Source organism: Terrapene carolina, unplaced genomic scaffold (genome assembly GCF_002925995.2).
Source record: "Terrapene carolina triunguis isolate 2854851 unplaced genomic scaffold, T_m_triunguis-2.0 Scaffold58, whole genome shotgun sequence".
In the NCBI taxonomy this organism is placed as follows: Eukaryota; Metazoa; Chordata; order Testudines; family Emydidae; genus Terrapene; species Terrapene triunguis.
The window spans coordinates 83,757,327-83,777,339 of NW_020664409.1; positions in this window are offsets into that span (position 1 = coordinate 83,757,327).

The following is a 20,013-nucleotide window of genomic DNA, read 5'->3' on the forward strand; positions in this document are numbered from 1 at the left end:
ATTTGTTTAAGGGGACATTCAGAGGTGCCCGTTCCTGCTGGGCTGTTTGCCTTTGGCTGAAAAGAAATCATCCCCGCTGTTAGCCACGTGGTGCGGGGAGGCCCGTACATGCTGAGCTGTTCACATTTGGCTGACAGGGATCTTCCCTGATACTAGCCACGTGGTGGTGGTGGGGGGGTGAAGCGATCACCCCAGAGAATTGGGTGCGGGGTTTGGGGTTTTGGTTGTGCTGCACATTCACCCTAAAACCACAGCCCCTCCTTTTAAATGGCCAACCCAACGGGCTTTGCTTGGTATGGGAAATGAGGGCGTTGCTGTTTGAAACCATTCCCACATGTTATGAAGGTTGAAGAAGCCGAAACCCTTCACCTTACCATGGCTGCCTGCAAGCCGAATTCTGTTGCCCAGCCGAGCGTGTGTGATGTCTCACACCAAACCGGCAGGCACTCAATATAAAAGGCAAAATGCGACCTTGTACCAAAAGCACATGTGCACTGCTATGTAATGTGAATCACTTGATTCAGTGTGAAATAGTCTTCCCGTTGTTCTCTAAAATGTATCTTTTAAAATACTACTCTCCCTTTTTTTCCTCCCGCAGCTGCAAATGTTTCTACACTCCCCCTATCATCTCCTTCCCAGAGGCTAGCACAGATTAGAAGGCGAAAAAACGCACTCGCGATGACATGCTCTCAGAGCTCATGCAGTCCTTCAGCACTGAAAGAGCTCAGCAGAATCCGTGGAGGCAAACAATGGCAGAGTCCAGGAAAGCGTTAAATGAACATGATGAGAGGAGGGAGGAGCACGCTGAGAGGAGGCAGGATGCAATGCTGAGGATAATGGGAGAGCAAACTGACATGCTCAGGCATCTGGTGGAGCTGCAGGAAAGGCAGCAGGAGCACAGACCGCCACTGCAGCCTCTGTATAACCGTCTGCCCTCCTCCCCAAGTTCTATATCCTCCTCACCCAGACGCCCAAGAACGCGGGGGAGGGAGGCTACGGGCACCCAGCCACTCCACCCCAGAGGATTGCCCAAGCAACAGAAGGCTGGCATTCAATAAGTTTTGAACTGTAGTGTGGCCTTGTCCTTCCCTCCTCCCCTCATCCACCACCTCACCCGGTGCTTCCCTCCTCACCCTCCCCTCCCAGGCTACCTTGCGAGTTTTCCCCCTATTTGTGTGATGAATTAATAAAGAATGCATGATTTTGAAACAATAATGACTTTACTGCCTCTGAAAGTGGTGATCGAAGTGGGGAGGTCAGTTGGCTTACAGGGAAGTAGAGTCAACCAAGGGGGTGGGTTTTCATCAAGGAGAAACAAGCAGAACTGTCACACCATAGCCTGGCCAGTCACGAAACTGGTTTTCAAAGCTTCTCTGATGCGCAGGGCGCCCAACTGTGCTCTTCTAATTGCCCTGGTGTCTGGCTGTGTGTAATCAGCTGCCAGGAAATTTGCCTCAACCTCCCACCCCGCCATAAACGTCTCCCCCTTACTCTCACAGATATTGTGGAGCAAACAGCAAGCAGCAATAACAATTGGAATATTGGTTTCGCTGAGATCTAACCTAGTCAGTAAACTGCGCCAGCGAGCTTTTAAATGTCCAAAGGCACATTCTACCACCATTCTGCACTTGCTCAGCCTATAGTTGAACAGCTCCTTACTACTGTCCAGGGTGCCTGTGTATGGCTTCATGAGCCATGTCATTAAGGGGTAGGCTGGGTCCCCAAGGATAACTATAGGCATTTCAACATCCCCAACGGTAATTTTCGGTCTGGGAAGTAAGTTCCTTCCTGCAGCTGCTCAAACAGACCAGAGATCCTGAGGATGCGAGCGTCATGCACCTTTCCCGGCCATCCCATGTTGATTTTGGTGAAATGTCCCTTGTGATCCACTGGTGCTTGCAGCACCATTGAGAAGTACCCCTTGCAGTTTACGTACTGGCTGCCAAGGTGGTCCGGTCCCAAGATAGGGATATGCATTCTATCGCCCCACCACAATTAGGGAACCCCATTGCAGCAAAGCCATCCACTATGATCTGCACATTTTCCAAGCAGCAGCTCAGTGATTGCATTGGCTACTCGGATCACAGCAGCCCCCACAGTAGATTTGCCCACTCCAAATTGATTCCCGACTGACCAGTAGCTGTCTGGTGTTGCAAGCTTCCACAGGGCTCTCGCCACTCGCTTCTCAACTATCAGGGCTGCTCTCATTTTGGTATTCTTGCAGTTGAGGGCAGGGGAAAGCAAGTCACAAAGTTCCATGAAAGTGCCCTTACGCATGCGAAAGTTTCGCAGCAGACCCAAGCAGAAGAAGCTGGGCTCCATTTGTCCTATTGCCAGAAGCATGTGGTGATGCTGATTTTTATGCTAGGAGTCAATTAAGTTTAGGGTTTTCTCTGAAAAGAGTCATCTTGCTGATTCTTCCTTCCAGGAGTCAGCAATGTGTCCATACATGGACACAAGTGTCCATGGTAAAAATTTTGAGGTCCGTGGTAATTTTTCAAAAAATTGAACGACTGAATGACATAACCCCCTCTCCCCTCCCCTCCCCAATGTCTGTCACTAACTACGGTAATTTTGTCAAGGGTCCGTCACGCAACATGGTGGTGCTGACCCCTGCTTCCTTCCCACTGCCACAAAAATTAAAAATAATAAAAAAACCTCAGGCCTGCCTATGTTTGAAGATGGTAGGTGAAAAGTTATTCCTCAGATCCACCCAAAAATGCTCGAGAGCCAAGTAATAACCAAAGCCTTGAGCATCCCTCGTACACTAATGGGTTCTCACAACAATTTTTTTTGCGGCCTCAGAGTGTGGCCACCAACTCTTGCTGGCAGCCGCTCTGACCATTTTCCCTAAAATACTTAATTAACTTTAGGAAAAACAAATAAATAAGCACGTATACATGCCCAAATCATTGTAATTTACTTATGTAGGACTTTTTTTGCAGACTCAATAATAAAAATAATGTACAGTTCTCTGTATTCTTCATTGGACCTAAACAGAATAGAAACACAAATAAGGTGCTTTGCACTTTCTTGTCTTTTTTTCTTATTGTTTCTTTCTCTTTTTTGGTTGCTCTGTTTTTTTTTTTTTTTTTTAAGACTTGCTAGCTACTAAGTCTGCTGTGAAAAGTGATATTAACAAACACACAGATATCACTTTTCATAGCAGACTTACTCAGCCCTGGCAATTCCGGGGACAAATTGAGCCCTGGATGGAGAGGTGGGCATGGAGACAGCAGGAGCCAGGGGCGATGGGGCACTAGGAAAGGGAGCCTGGGGGCGGAGGGGTGGTGAGCTTGGGGAATGGAGCCCAAAGCCCCATGGTTGGAGCCTGCCACCCCAGGGCTGAAACCCAACCCCACCACCCATGGGAATGTGGGAAACTCACTGGCTACCTGCTCCTCCAAATTTTGTCTCTCCAGAGAGGGGCCACTGCTTTGGCCCCCCACCAATAACCACCCAGAAGGCTGTGGCCGCAAGAAAAGCCCCTGATGGCCGCAGGTGGCCACGGTGGCTGCATTTGAGAAATGCTGCACTAGAACAAGCGAAGTGCGGGATATTTGTGAACAGGCATGACACTTATTTTCCTTGCAATAAGTACAGTCTATGCCAGGGGTCGGCAACCTTTCAGAAGCGGTGTGCCAAGTCTTCATTTATTCACTCTAATTTAAGATTTCACATGCCAGTAATACATTTTAATGTTTTTAGAAAATCTCTTTCTATAAATCTATAATATATAACTAAACTATTGTTTAAAATGTTTTTAAAATGTTTAAGAAGCTTCATTTAAAATTAAATTAAAATGCAGAGCCCCCCAGACCGGTGGCCAGGACCCGGGCAGTGTGAGTGCCACTGAAAATCAGCTGGCGTGCCGCCTTTGGCATGCGTGCCGTAGGTTGCCTACCCCGATCTATACTCTCACTGTGCACTTGTTCTATGTGGCATACATTTATTGTGCACATTTATAAGCATAAGTTGCTTTTCTTTTAAAAAAGCTAACCTATTTGGGTTGTCTAGGACTGTTATTTATGGTTATAAAGTAAGTGTTCGCTCCTGCAAATTCCTAGGGCAAATGTGTATAAGTTAAAAAGATCAAAATAGGCTATGATTCAAGGATATAGTTGGGAGAAAAAGGAGGACATGTTTATAAGGAAATGTGTCCGTGTCTACTTAGTTTTGAAACAATCATACTATTAAATTCCAAAGCCTGTCCATTCCCAGCTAAAAGCTTATTTTAGAGAAGATCATGTGAAAAGAAAAAGTTTCTTGTTGTCGTCCTTTTTATGGCAAAGGATTTTTCTATTTTTGGAAAAATGTTTTTTTAATTACAACTTCGATTGTAATAACGAAACACAAATCATGCCATATATAAGATTTTATTTGAACAATCTCAATGGACTCAGCTGCATTAGAAATTTGCTAATGTTGGAATAATATATAGGATCATATTTCTCTTGCCCCATAAACATTTGACTTTTCCACTGAGAGACCAGCAGGTAAGGTTGTTATTATGTAAGCAGGCTAAGCCTTGGAACTTCACATCAGCTCTCAAATATATTAAGTTAGTAAAACTAATTAGCTTATTTTAAACAGGAATTGCTACTTTGTTCAATGACGGGCATATTTATATTACTCATAGTATTTCTATACAACATGTTTAATATAATTAAACAAAAGTTATAAATTCTTGGAAATAATTCCCTATAAATACTGGTTTATCATTTTGGCACTCTCCCCTCATTTCCACCGGATGCCAGTGGGATTTGTATATACATTTCCTTTATGTTTCTAATTAAGAAACCATGTCAGATTTGTAGAAGACCTATTCAATTTGTCACTTTGACTGCTCAGGAATGAGCATCTTTCCTTAATCTCTGCTCCAATCACTACGAATATATCCAATTTCATTGATTTATATTGAATAGAATTTCATTGGTGGCTACTGCATAAATCTATGATGTCTTTCACATTTTGTGCCTAAACAATGATGAAAATGGAATGTCAGTTTTAAAATTCTCCCATTTTATGTATCTGTGATTATAGGAGAAAAAGGAGTTCTGTCATTTTCATTCCTAAATAGTCATAAAAGTTCTTGCCATGTACAAAGTATTTTGCAAACTTAAGAATGACATTTTCTTAAGTCATACATCATATATCTACAACCAGATTATTTAGAATGCAACAGATCATACCCTAATAAACACATGGTGGTTGCAATATACTGTAATCAATTTTGGAATCCTTGCCTGATTCTAGTCTCACACTGGTTCAAATGATTGATATTTAATATATTTCACTAGTATTTCGTATGACGTTTAGGTGTTGTTTGAGCTTATCTAATAGTTACTCATGTTGTTTGAGCCTATCTAATAGTTTCTTCCAGGTGACCTGAGCCGGTAAAACTTTCATCTTTTCACATCTCTGTTCTTGGTTTCCTTTTTAAAAATTCTACACACGCTCTTGATCATCTCATCTCTCTAGCTTGATTTCCGTTATCATTCATGTACCAGAGTTACTCAGATTTTCTGTTCCTTCCCATTTGCTTCTTCCGTCACCAATCAGGTTTCTCTATCTCCTTGCTGTTTCTTGCTGGATGTCTTAGCACTTTCTTAAACTCACACTTAGAAACTGTGTTTAAAGTCCCTTAATCATACTATAGTAATTGGCTTCAATTTCAAAACCCTGATCTAGAACAAATTTTTAAATACTGCTTTAACACAGATTGATTTTGTCAACTGAAACTGATCAAATCATGCTATGGAACTATTTTAGCTGAAACATCATTGAGGTTCCTTGGCTGAATATGTGTCCAAAAGTATTCCGGGCAACTCTCTCCAGACAATTCCTCTGTTCTCACCAATCCTTAAACATTTCGGGTTAGGTTTTCAAAAGTGCTCAGTTCTGGCCTAACTCTATAGCCACTGGTCAATGGTAAAACTCCCATTGACCTCAATGGGAACAGATTTAGTCGTATAAAAGGCCCATCCTTTTTGTCCTTTCCTTTTATCACATGTTTTTTTGATATATTTCTTAATCCCTTTATTATCTTCCTCACTCATGCCTGACTACGGCTATTTGTACAATGAAATGCAGTCATGACACAATTTGTTTTGTAGTTGTGAAATGCCTTGGCCCAATAGATTTTGCATACTTTTCCTCTCTGCTATGGCTGTACTGTACTTGGTGTAGGTCCATAGAGCAATATTTTAAAAAGAACACCTCAAAATCCATTGGGCCAGCTCCTCACTTGATGAAAACAGACATGGCTCCATTGTCTCATGCACCTGAGTATAACTTTTAAAATATCTCAGATGTTTTCCTTCTGGTCATCATAGTGTTAATTCCCACTCCAAACTGACAAATATGATTTTTTTTTTTTAGCGCAGGGCGTGCTGCATAGAGCCATATTTGTGGTGTCAGATCAGAACAAGGATCTGGAGATGTTAAAAACATTTTATTATTATTATTATTATTATTTATTTTATTATTATTTTAAAACTCTGTGTAGGAGGTAGATGGCTACTGCAGTCACACAGCTTTCAGAAGTCATCTTTCTTCAGAAGTGTTTAGATAGCTCATATTTATGAGACTGTCATTCCCCTTGATTACATTTAAAAGGAGATTCCTTGTATGACAGGTTAGCAAATTACATGTAATTACTTTCTGTTCTAACATAAACTACACAGATACATTAAAACTCCTAAAGCATATGCTAAAGCAAAAGATAAAATATCTTAACTCCAAAAATGTGTGAGCATCATCTCCAGCAGCCAAATGATCATATCACTGTAGCCCTTGTACTCCTGTCACCATGTCTATTCCTTTTCTTAGTGTTAGTCGACATCATCTGTAGGTCTTGTCTTAATCTAGGATCTGATTTTGCAGACACTTGCATAGTTTATTGATTTCAGTGGTATTCTGACTGGCAGCAAGACCTATGGAATCCCCAACAAAATTATTAAAAATGTATCAGAACTCTCAATGTTCATGCAGTAAAGATAAACCAGGAGTTAGCAAACTGGTTTAACGTTAACACGGATGTCAGGCAAAGTTGCATCTTGTTCTTCATCTTGTTTGAAGTGACTTTGTTGTGCAGCAGACTGACAGAATAGGCATTTCATGGATAGATGGCGAGCTTGGAGACAGACTTTGCAGATCTCTGTCTTATGAATAAATAGAAGATCTGCAGAAAAAGACAGATGATCTCGAAAATTCTGCCAAGCAAGTAGGTCTTATTATCAATAAATCAAAGACAGAAGTTATGAAAATTATATTACCTATCAATCTACTAGGAAGGGGAATCATTGAAACCCATTAATAAATGTATTTACCTGGGTAGCATAATTCAATTTCATGTGTGATATAAAGTCCAGAATAGGTAAAGCCAGTGCTGCATTTTAAAGACTCCAGACAGTATTGAAGTCCAATGTGATTAGCAAAAACACCAAACTTAAAATCTTTAGAAGCAACATCCTACACATCCTCCTATATGGATGGAAAAATAATAAGTCTATCCAATGCAAATTGATCAGCTTTCAATACAGGTGTCTGTGTAGCATACACAGAGTAAAATAGACTGATAGAATACGTCATGAAGTGGTCCTAGAATGGGCACAACTATTCACAACAGTGCAAATAGCATGGAAGAAGAGATGGAGGTATTTGAGACATCATTTAAGAATGCCGGATGATCATATTCTACCTAAATAAGCATTTCTTTTGCAATCCAAGGGCAAGAGAGAGAGGGGTGAATCTAGACACCACTTCATCTGTTGTGCTATGGAGTGTGCATGACTGCATCTGGATATAAAAGACCTGGAAAAAAGGGCCCAAGATAGAAATGACTGGTGCTGTTTGACTTCTGCCTTATGCATGGACGGTGTAGGAAGAAATGCTGAGTAAGTACTAGGCTCAGTAGTAAATGTTTGCAGGATTAGGCCCCTATATTGTAAACACTCCAGGGAGGGACCTCATATTTTAAGAGGTTGAGAGGAGGGGTTTCAAATGCACTCAGGATGTCCTAAATCTGCTACCATTGCAATCAATGGTAATGATCATAGACTTCAGTGGGGGCAGTTAGGCTAATGGTGAGCAACTTTTGCAAATCCCACCCTTATGTATTTGTAAAGCACCAGGCATACTTATGACACTGTACAAATAATAGCGATAATTAATCGTTTACTCTCACAGTCTAAAATAGTTTTAAATTGGATGTTGGAATATTTACAAATACAACAATCCAGAAAAGTGGATTCCAAAAATGGTAAGTATATTAATAAAGGTTTCTTCCTAAAGACACAGAGAAGCAAACTGATACATGGAATTGTTCCCATAGTTACACAACAATCAAAACTACAAGCGCTAAGAATAATTCATTCCCTAATCTAATAGTCAGACAACAAAGGAAATACTTGAGGAGAGGCCTCGTAATCAAAATCTATCATGATGAAATGAGAAAAACATTTTGGATTTGAAACTGTGCCTTCATTTTCTTTGATTTGGATTAATATTCAAGCATGGATCCTGCCAACGCTTGCGTGTGAGCAACTTTACTTACATAAGCAGTCTCATGGCATGTTTTATGCACAGAACTCCCAAGGGTCGTCTCACTGAACAGCAGTGTGCCTGCTAGATCCTCAGTGCAGAATCAGGACCTTTGATTGTAAATTCTTCAGGGCAGAAGGGCAAGGCCTATCTTTTACTATGTTAGTAAAGGGCCCGGCATAATAAGCTATTGTAATACAAATAATAATTCTGTATTTAGTCAATTCTGTAATTCCTCACTCCTGCAAATTACTGATAGAACAGACATGTTAAGAACAAATAAAAATTTATTAGCTTATCTTAAGATTTAATATTGACTGGATAGAAATAAGAAGATAGTAAACTGAAAACAACCAAACAACACTACAGAGAAGTTTATAGATCAGATGGGCTGCATTTTGTCATGTTTATTTCCACTGAAATCCGTGGGCTCATGCAAGGAGTAGATGAAGGCAGAATCTGGCTCTCACTACTATGATAATATTTTCTGCTTGACTGGAATTCATCTCCTGAGTTTCCTTTTCTCCACAACAGAATTTATATCTTGATTATCATAGAATCATAGAAATCAAGTGCTGGACGTGGACTTGAGAAGTCATCAAGTCCACCTTCCCGCGCTGAGGCAGGACCAAATAAACCTAGATCATCCCAACCACAACCTCTCTTGGAAGCCTATTCCAGAACTTAACTATCATTATAGATAGAAAGCTTTTCCTAATATCCAACCTAAATCTCCCTTGCTGCAGACTAGCAACATTTATGTTTTTCTATTACCTTAGGGAAAGGTTTCAACTTGCCTATTGTTGATTTTTCATTAGTGTAAATATTGAATTAGGATTTTAGCAGAGAACAATAAACTGTTTTGCCTGAAAACTTTTTTGACATTGAGTCCTTTAATGAAGAATAATCTAAATATTCAAGGTTTTTTATGGGTCTAATTACACACCTCAGAATTCTAGCAAATAATTTGTTCTTAATTAACTGTAGGCCTGGGGAATTAATTAAAAAAACTAAAATAATGGTAACATGTAGGAGAAAGTTGCTTTCTTTGTATAGGAAACTTAAGGGTGAACAGGATAAGAAGACCTAGGTGAATTACAATATTAAAAATACACAATATGTTTTAAATAGTTTATATTTATATAGCACCTTTCAACCTGAAAGATCTCAATGAGTTCTACCAATTATGGGCTCAATCCTTCAGCCTTCATTGATAGGAATAGGTGGTTAGGCCCAGATCCTTAAGGTATTTAGGCACCTAACTCCCATTGATTACCAAAGGAGTCAAGTGTCCAAGAGGATTTGGACCATAGGGCTTGCTTTGCCACCGGATTACTCCATGTTTATGTTGACGTAACTCAAGGGAATAAGGATTTCTAGAATCAGCTCTTGTATGTATGCAGAACCACTGAAATGCTGCCGGTTATTACACAGGACCAGGACAAAACGAATTTTGGCTGAGGACATCAGGATAAACTACTGCTCTTTCTAAAGGCACCATGGAATCTTTACTGTCCCTAGAGAGCACGGAGGACTGATTTAAGTTCTCACCCGTAGGACTTACTGAAATAAATGTATGAAATGTGCAGATAAAAGTAACATAAAGTGATCTAAACATCTAATAATTTAATGTGAATCAGTGAAAAATCTGTTGATACAAATGCAGTGATGAAAATGGCTTTTTGTATATAAATTTATAAATATATTGAGAGTAGGGATGTTGTGTTGATAAATTAAAACAACAGGGACACTAAATATACGCTAGTGTAGACTTTCCACCAGTAGTCTCTTTGCTCAGACATATTTTAAAAGTTGTGAAATACGCTGTGTGTCTGCCAAGAGATAATGTCATCCTCATAATGCTTTCAGTGTAAAGAACAGTCACTCCTGAACTTGGAAAGACACACAGAGAGAATTCCAATAGAAACAGGTTTTTGTTAATCAAATAAACATTCCCCTGTAATCTTTGCAACCCAAACTATGAACAATCTTGCAAGTTAGAGCTTATTATTAATTTGCACAAATAATGTACTAGACAAATGAGGCCTGTTTAAGCGCCTGATCCCATTGGCTCCAATGTCCTTTGGATAAGGGCCTTGCTGCTCATGGAAGATCTGTGGATACATCATGGCTTTCTTCAATTTGTTCATTATTTAATTTTTTTTTTGAGATTTTTACTCTGTAGATTGATTGCGAATATTTGATTAATTTCATGATGTTGTTTCTGTTCTCCAATTGGGAGACCACAGAAGTACTAGCAGTATCAGTGCTCATGCATAAAAGTTAATTTTCCATCAATACTCCTCCATTTGAGTTTGAAATGTGATGTCTACAGATGTTTTGACCAATCTAAATTGATTGCTTTGATGTTTTCAGAAAGCGAACACAAAAGGGGCACATACGTGGCAGAAGTGATTTCATATGAATAGTCCCTGATAACACAAAATCTGATTTGCCCAACTCAGCTACTAATACAGGAATACCAGAAAGTAAAATTGACTGGAAAACTGGAAAGTAAAGTTAAACTGACTAACCTAATTCCATTGCATAAACCGAAACAAATTGCAAAAGTTACCAAACAGCATAAATATTGAAAGTTCAGGGTTCAATTTCTCCTGATTTGCCTGCCCCCCGTCTTGATGCTTTAGCCAAGGGATCCAATATTTCTCAATAGAATACAATTTCCTATTATTATTTCTTTAGTTCCAGCCACAGGCATATACACTGTGTACACCAGTAAAAACAGCACTCTCCCTAAATAGATTGCTGTTTGAGAGCTAATTCTCTTCAAATTAGTCAATGAAAGTAAAATGGAATGACACGATTTTACTATTTCTTTTTTTTTAATTGTTTAATTTTAATTTAATGTATACATGCAGGAATGGTGTCCCTAGCCTCTGTTTGCCAGAAGCTGGGAATGGGCTACAGGGGATGGACCACTTGATGATTACCTATTCTGTTAATTTCCTCTGGGGCACCTGGCATTGGCCACTGTCGGAAGGAGGATACTGGGCTAACTGGACCTTTGGTCTGACCCAGTATGGCCGTTCTTATGTGCTTATCCAGTAAAAGGTGCGCCTGCCCTTTGGTAGGCACTTCTTAACAATTCAGAACATACAACCACACAGTGGCCCTTCCTGTAACCCATGTATTCTATTTAGGTTCTTCTACCACACTCATCACCTCAGTATCTGAGCTCCTTCCAGAGATGCAAATAAATTGTTCTTTTCTAAGTGGAGTACTTTGCATTTGTCCTTATTGAATTTCATCCTATTTACTTCAGACCATTTCTCTAGTTTGTCCAGATCATTTTGAATTTTAATCCTATCCTCCAAGGCACTTGCAACCCCTCCCTGCTTGGTATCATCCACAAACTTTATCAGTGTAGTCTCTATGCCATTATCTAAGTTATTGAACAGAACCAGACCAGAACTGATCCCTGCAGATCCCCACTTGATATGCCCTTCCAGCTTGACTGTGAACGACTGAAAACTAATCTCTGGGAAGGGATTTACAACCAGTTATGCACCTACCTTATACTAGCTCCATCTAGGTTGTATTTCCCTAGTTTGTTTATGAGAAGGTCACACGAGACAGTATCAAAAGCCTTACTAAAGTCAAGCTACATCACATCTACCGCTTCCCGCCTATCTACAAGGCTTATTACCCTGTCAAAGAAAGCAATCAGGTTGGTTTGACACAATTTGTTCTTGACAAATGCATGCTTACTGTTACTTATCACCTTTTTTTATCTTCTAGGTGTTTGCAAATTGATTGCTTAATTATTTGCTCCATTATCTTTCTGGGAACTGAAGTTAAGGTGACAGGTTCACTTTGCATTTGGTCAGGAAAGTTGTGAGTTGCTCATACAGAAATTAATGTCAGAGTCTTGGGGCTCTAGGCCAGTGGTGAGCAACCCGTGGGCCGCATGCAGCCTGTCAGGGTAATGTGCTGGCGGGCTGCCAGTTTGTTTACATTTGCACAGCCACCCGCAGCTCCCAGTGGCCGTTGTTCGCTGTTCCTGGTCAATGGGAGCTGCGGGAAGTTGTCTGGCGGCCTGCAAGCGGATTGCCCTCATGGGCCGCAGGTTGCCCACCACTGCTCTAGGCTCTAAAGACTCTTGGGTCTTTTAGGGTGCAAGAAGGCCCTGTCTCCTGCACAAATGAACGTTCTGCACCCATTTCAGTTTTCTCAGGACTGATGATTTTAGGACCAAGTAAATTGTGTTTCTGTAATCCAAACAATATTACCACGACCGGGTCATCAGCAGCAAGGATGAAACACAGTCTCCTAACCAAATGGAAATGGTGGGAGAATGTGTTACTCACTGATGCTGCTATGTGAGAGCTCAGCATCAGTGAAAGGTCTAGAAGACTTCTTATGCTGTGGACAAGGTCTGGAGGTACCTGCAGCTGAACCTAATGCTTTGATTGATTATAAACAGAATTATGATGTGAAAACACTGTCAAATTTAGTTGCATAGAGTTAGGAAATTAGCTTTACAAATTTCCTCATCAGCTTTAACTCTACTCCCCTGTATACACTGCATTATGGTAGGGTCTGTTATTACAAGATCCTCCAGCATGAATGCTACTTTTTGCCTTTGCTACATGAGTTGGTATAATAGAAATCAATTCAAATTATTATTAATGATCATTAAAAACAAATATAGTTCAATAATTAAAAATAGAAATGACCTGACTTGAAAATAGGCATCTCAACTTTGGCATTTATGTAGCAAGAGGAACCTGTCGCCTTGATGGGAAATCTTTCTGTTCTAACAACATTACCTACAGCTGCTACATTTTTCAAATGTTTCTAGTCTATTATCAGCATACGTGGTTGACTGCTGTTCTCTTCCCAACTCATCTCCCCATACCCCATTTACTTGCAGTAAGGATATTATTTTTCTTAGGAAACACATTGGTCCAAATCCTCAGTTTGTGTAAATAAGCTTAATTCCACTGATTTTAGGTGGAACTACACAGATTTCCACCAGCTGAGATCTAGCCACCATGTTAGATATCATTATATTACGATATTTATATACCCTCATATATGGTAATGCCTATTTTCTACAGCATTAATAGACTTAGGGTCCATCTTATAACCATTACTCATGGGAAAAGAACCTTACCCGATTTAGTAGAAAATAAATACTGGATCACTTCTTACCCACGTGGGTAAGAAGTATCAGAGGGGTAGCCATGTTAGTCAGTATCCACAAAAACAACAAGGAGTCCAGTGTCACTTAAAAGACTAACAGATTAATTTGGGCATAAACTTTCATCGGTAAAAAACTCACTTCTTCAGATGCATGGAGTGAAAATTACAGATACAGGCATAAATATATATTGGCACATGAAGAGAAGGGAGTTACCTTACAAGTGGAGAACCAATGTTGAAGGCCAATTTAGTCAGGGTGGATGTAGTCCACTCCCAATAATTGATGAGAGGTGTCAATACCCAGAGAGGGAAAATAGTGAGCCAGCCACTCCCAGTCCCTATTCAAGCCCAAACTGATGGTGTTAAGTTTGCAATGAATTGTAGCTCAATGATTTCTCTTTGAAGTCTGTTTTTGAAGTTTTTTTGTTGAAGTATGGCTGTTCTTCTATTCGCTTTTGGCACATGGGTAAGATTTATTCATGTGAGTAAAGGTATCTAAGCTCAAGCCCACATTTTGTACTGTTTTGATATTTTGGGGAGTTGTGACTGCATCTGGGGTAATTTTGAGATGAGTATACAATATTTTTAGGTTGGACAAAAATGTATCTGTTTAATTCCAAATGACTTTACATTCAAATTCACTTTATGTAAAATATAAAATTCACCTTTACTTTCCCCTTGGAAAGGAGCCTTCATTTATCAATAGATTGTCTTAAGAATATTGATAAGTAATTCTTTCTGTTATAGTAAAAGGAAACACAGTATAAGCTCCTTCATAAACAGCTTGTAGCTTTCCAATGATGGTTTTTTGGTTTGGCATATTGGCTTTCCATTTATGAGCCAAATGTAAGAGAACATCTGGTTTGTTTTATCATTAATTCTGGGAATGTCCATTTATAATGCATTTTTGGGAATTGTTTTTGTTATTCCTGGAGAGCACTGTAATGAACAATCTTATGCTTGTTCTATTGGGAGACACATTTCAGCTTAGGGGTTGTTTTGCAGACTTAATTATATTAGTTACAATCTTCTTTTTATTGCCAGAAAGTGTGTCCTGTTAAAATGAATTGCTGAGAAAGCTGCCAGTGGCCTCTGTGGAAAACCAAACTTCCTAATATTTTGCTTTTGAAAATGAAATTCAGGGCTTTTTTCTGGAAATCTGGCATCCCTTCATCCAACTGAAGGAAACACACTATAAGTAATACACACCTTTTTTGTTCCCAGATATCCGACCAACTTTGAAATCATTATGAGTGGAGAAATTGTTCTGACTGTTGGTAGGAAAGTGAGACACCAAACATCCCAGCCTTATTCTAGAATTCCCAGATCTGTCTGTATTAGATCACATAGCTTTATAAATTGAAGTAAGATTTTCCCAGGTCACTTAAGCAACCAATGGTACATGTTGCATTGTGAGTGAAGGCCACACCAGATGGTAGCCTGGCTTGGTTACGGAAAAGTTGGAGTTGTATCAAATCCATAGCTGAAAGAGCTCTACAGGGCTTAGCTTTGTGAATGTATTATAGTATTGCCTGGTGGTTAGAAGTAGAGACTGGAGGTTAGGAAACGTGGGTTCTAATCCCACCTCTGGCCTTGCCTTTGTGTGTGTCCCCAGCAAAAATTCTCTTAACTTCTCTGTATTTCAGTATCCTCATTTGTAAAATAGGGATAATGAGCCTGTGTGAAGCCCACCAATGTAATTTGAGAGTTTTCCCACAGACTTGCATGGGCATTAGCTCAGGCCCATTATTGGGGGATCTAGCCATATTTTTGTCTATTATAGGCTAATCATTTGTGGGTTTAAGATAATGCCAGATAAGAGCTAACGTTTAATCCTTCTTATTTTGTGTTGATTTTATTCATTTTCTTAAAACAACATGACAAGAGCCGCAAGTGTCAGTGTGGGGTGGTTTTGAGGAAGGTGAGCTAAATAATACAGAATGAAGAGGCAAGTGGCATCAATAGAAAGAGGAAAATATTGTATGCCACACAGGGGAACAGTAAGGCACCTGAACTCCAAGCAGTCACCTGCAGGTTGCATAAGTGAAAAAGATCAGCTCAGCAGGGCATTGGAACAGTTTTTATAGTGGGCCTGCTGAAAACGGAAACCATGTATTTGGTTGTACTTCAAACCAGGAGGTGCTGCCGCATCCCTGGTTCCAGCACCACTGAATCAGCTCCAGATAACTTAGGTCAGCCCCATACTTCTAAAGGAATCAAAGGATCCCTTGAGTATGTAAGTTCAGAGACAGATAATCAACAATTCCTTGGCTGCATTCTCCCAAAGGGAAACGTTTCCTTTATCAATGGTACAGTCTACAATCTCAGCCTACAAGGAAATGATTATGTATTGATTTTATGTTTATCCAGGCCCAATTGTAAGACATCTCTGAGGGGATCAGCAGCTGGGGAATATTTTGGCTCTTCAGGAATTTTCTGTGACCCCAGTGTATTATTCCCGAACCTTCTGGGAGTCCCAAAATTCACAGGCATCTGTCTTACATTTTAAACATTTGTCATAAATATTCGTATTTAATTCAAGCATCCGTTTCGGGTTCATTTATTCTCTGTGAATAACATTTGCTACATGTAACCCGTCTAGGTCTTGAATTTAGTCATGGAGTTCTGATCTGGCCCATTCATCGTTTACGTCCAAATGTATTCTCCATTTGGCTTTGGGATTCTCATTGAAGCTGGGTGTTTACCAATCAAGGCTTTATGCAGAGTAGAAACCCTTTTCCATTCCAAAGATATAACTGACAGCTGTCACCAGGGGTCATTAAATTCAGGTTCTTTGGAAGATCTACAACTGATTATCTCCATGGGGGCTAGATTAGCACCTAGCAATGCAGCCTGCATAGCTGCACTGCCCCAGGAACACGGCAAGGATCAAATTGTGAAGCAGAGTCACAATTCATTGGTCTCTGCTTCACAAATGCACCAGCCTGGTACTGGTCACTTCCCCTTCCACACCAGCTCTGCTGCACTAACTGTTGCTCTGGGTAGGCTCAGCAAAGGCTTCACCCACTCCTCACCCCTTTCCGCCCACTCCCTGCTGACTCACAATAGGAGTAGCCCATGCAGAAGTGTTGGGGGGAGGGATGTATGCTTCTTTACTGCCCTGCATGGGCACATAGGCAGGCTCACAACCGAGCCCATAACATCTGTCTGAGTTGCATTTCTCTTTAAAGGGAGTATTAGTCATGTGGTAGTTGGCCCTGAGCCCCTCAAAGAACATTGAAATCTCCCATCATTCCATAAACATCCAACAAAATGTTGACTCCAAATTCCTCACATTGCTGGAGCAGGGGAGAATTAATTTAATTCCCTGCAGTTCGTTTTAGCAGAAATGTTATTGAGTTTGACATAGCTGTTGGGAACGCCTAGAGCTGCAACCATTTTAACTGATCATCTCATTTATATCATATCAATGTTCACAAAACCAGGGATTAAAATGGGGAGTAAGGAAGTGGTGGTACTATAATCATTCTCTGCCCTGAATCCTAGAGGAGCTGAATGTTTCCTTTATGACCAGGGAGTACATCTTCCTGTGAGGTTGTATATCACTTAGCAGTACGGGGCCCCAGTATAAAGTGAGGTCTTCAGGTGCTACCTCCATGCAAATAATAACTAATAGTAAAGTTTCTGCTAACACATAGAGCAATGAATTGATCAACACTTTTGGGCTTTTAAATTGTCTTCAGTAGGCTCCAGAATCAACATTTCTTTAAGATGAAGTTGTTCACACACACTTTAGAGCTGCTAGGCTTGATTCCTATTTCTCACATGTGTAAAACAGGAATAATTCAATACAATGAAAAAAATCCAGCTTTTAGTGTAAAATAAATGTGAGATAAAAACCAATTCTACTGTTTCCATCTTCAGACTTGGGAAGACAGCACTGCAGCACTTCTTATCTTGAAGGCCGTCTTTACGGTCACAATCATTAGAAACTCCCCCTTCTCCCCAAAAATTGGATTCTTCAGATTCCAACGGGGGCACAAAAGATATGTCAGTGCAGTATAGAACCATGTAGCTGCTCAGTCCCTGTACAACATTCAAGAACTATTAGGGGTCAGATCCTCAACTAGTATAGAGCTACACCAGTTCAAACCTGCTGAGCATATGGTCAATATAAGCCAAAATAACATAGAGGGTTTTTCTCAGACCCTCTATATTAATAAATACATACAGCTTTCAAAATAAATGAATGACTAAATGAATCTAGTCTGACAGTGCATTTGAAACACATTTTTTTTTAAATTAGGGTCAAAGTGAAGGTAATCTAAAGCAGTAGATCAGTTATATATTGAAATCATGGAAATATGCAAGTCCCTTTATTACAACAGTGCTGGTGGAGTTGCAGACTGTTGTTCTGAATAATTCCCAGAATGAATTAAATAGTCTGGTGGGACAGAAAACTCACACAGAAGGCAGAAACCCAGCATCATTAAAATAACTTGGTGAAGGGTCCAAGAGAAGCCAAATGATTTATGCCAGCATGCTGCAGAAATAATTAATCCTCCTTCAGGTAATCATGAAATCCATTGCAAAGCACAAACTGTTCGGTCATTAATTAACTTCACCAGACCAAGTTCTTGAAGTGTTTGTACTTGTCACAGTAGGATTTAATTCAGTTCCAAACTTTACATTAGCTGTATTCCACAGTTTGGAGATGCTGAACTAGTTTGTTCCACTCAACACATGGGCGTTTGAAGGTCTGAGATATAGCAGGTATTGTATTTATCTACCTGAGTTGTCATCACCCAGCAGAACAGCACAAATCTAATTATAATTGTGACGGGTTGGATCACAGAAACCCCCTTGGGAGCTGCCACCCGATGTGCCAAGACTACCCCTGCTTCTGTTTTCCCTGCCAGTTCAGGACTCCAGCACCCCGTCTTGCTGAGCGAGACACTCCAGTCTGGCTCCAACACAGACTCAGGATCTGAATCACTTGTCCCAAAACTGCAAGTTTACCCAAAAACAGCTCACAGGAGTGTGCTTGTCTTTAGCACTCAGATGCCCAACTCCCAATGGGGTCTAAACCCAGATAAATCCGTTTTACCCTGCATAAAGCTTATGCAGGGCAAACTCATAAATTGTTCGCCCTCTATAACACAGATAGAGAGATATGCACAGTTGTTTGCTCCCCCAGGTATTAATACATACTCTGAGTAAATTACTAAATAAAAAGTGATTTTATTAAATATAGACGGTAGGATTTAAGTGGTTCAAAGTAGTAACAGACAGAACAAAGTAAGTCACAAGCAAAATAAAATAAAATGCGCAAATCTATGCCTGATCAAGCTAAATACAGATAAGTTCCTCACCAGTTCCAGAATGCTCCCTTTTACAGGCTAATCTCCCTTTAGCCTGGGTCCAGCAATCACTCACACCCCCTGTGGTTACTGTCTTTTGTTTCAGCTTCCTTCAAGCATCCTGGGGGGGTGGAGAGGCTCCTTCTTTAGCCAGCTCAAGACAAAATGGAGGGGTCTCCCCCAGGGTTAAATAGACTCTCTCTTGTGGGAGGAGACCCCCCTCCTCCCTCCTATGCAAAGTCCAGCTCCAAGATGGAGTTCTGGAGTCACCTGGGCAAGTCACATGTCCCTGCATGACTCAGTCTTTACAGGCTGAAGCCATTGCCCACATGGAATCTTGCATGTCTCCAGGAAGACTTCTTATGTGGATTGGAGCATTCCAAGATGCATTGTTCCCTGATCAGGTACTTAACCTGGCGAATTCCTTCCTAAAGAAGCTGACCAAATGCCTCTCAAAGCTTACTTAGAAACCAAGCAAGCATACAGCCCATATTCTTAACCTCAAGTAGAAAATGATGTATATATGTACAAATAGGATGAATAGATATAGTAGACCCTAACCTTTACGGAGATATGTTACCTGGCACAGGCAGCACAAAACATATTCCAGTTATGTCATACATACATTTATAAGCACCCCCTCCCCATAAAGCCTTATGGGGTACATTGTCACAATAATAATATAATTAGGTGTGTGCTACAGACAAGTCAGGATGCAAAGGATGAGATCTGTCAGGATGGGGAGGGGGCTACCATGGTGTTTTCTGGTACCCCTATTGTCTATTGTCATTGAGAGTGGAATCCTGGCCTTCCAGCTGGTTGCTGTTGAAGCTGTGGGCACTGAAGTTGAGGGTTGGGAACAACCGTTTTGACACCGTCCTGTCATCTCCCTATTAGAGGCCATCTCGTTATCTCAGCATGCAGATAACAGGCCTATTGGCACACCTATTGGCAGGGTCGGTTCTGGTTTTTTGGCCGCCCC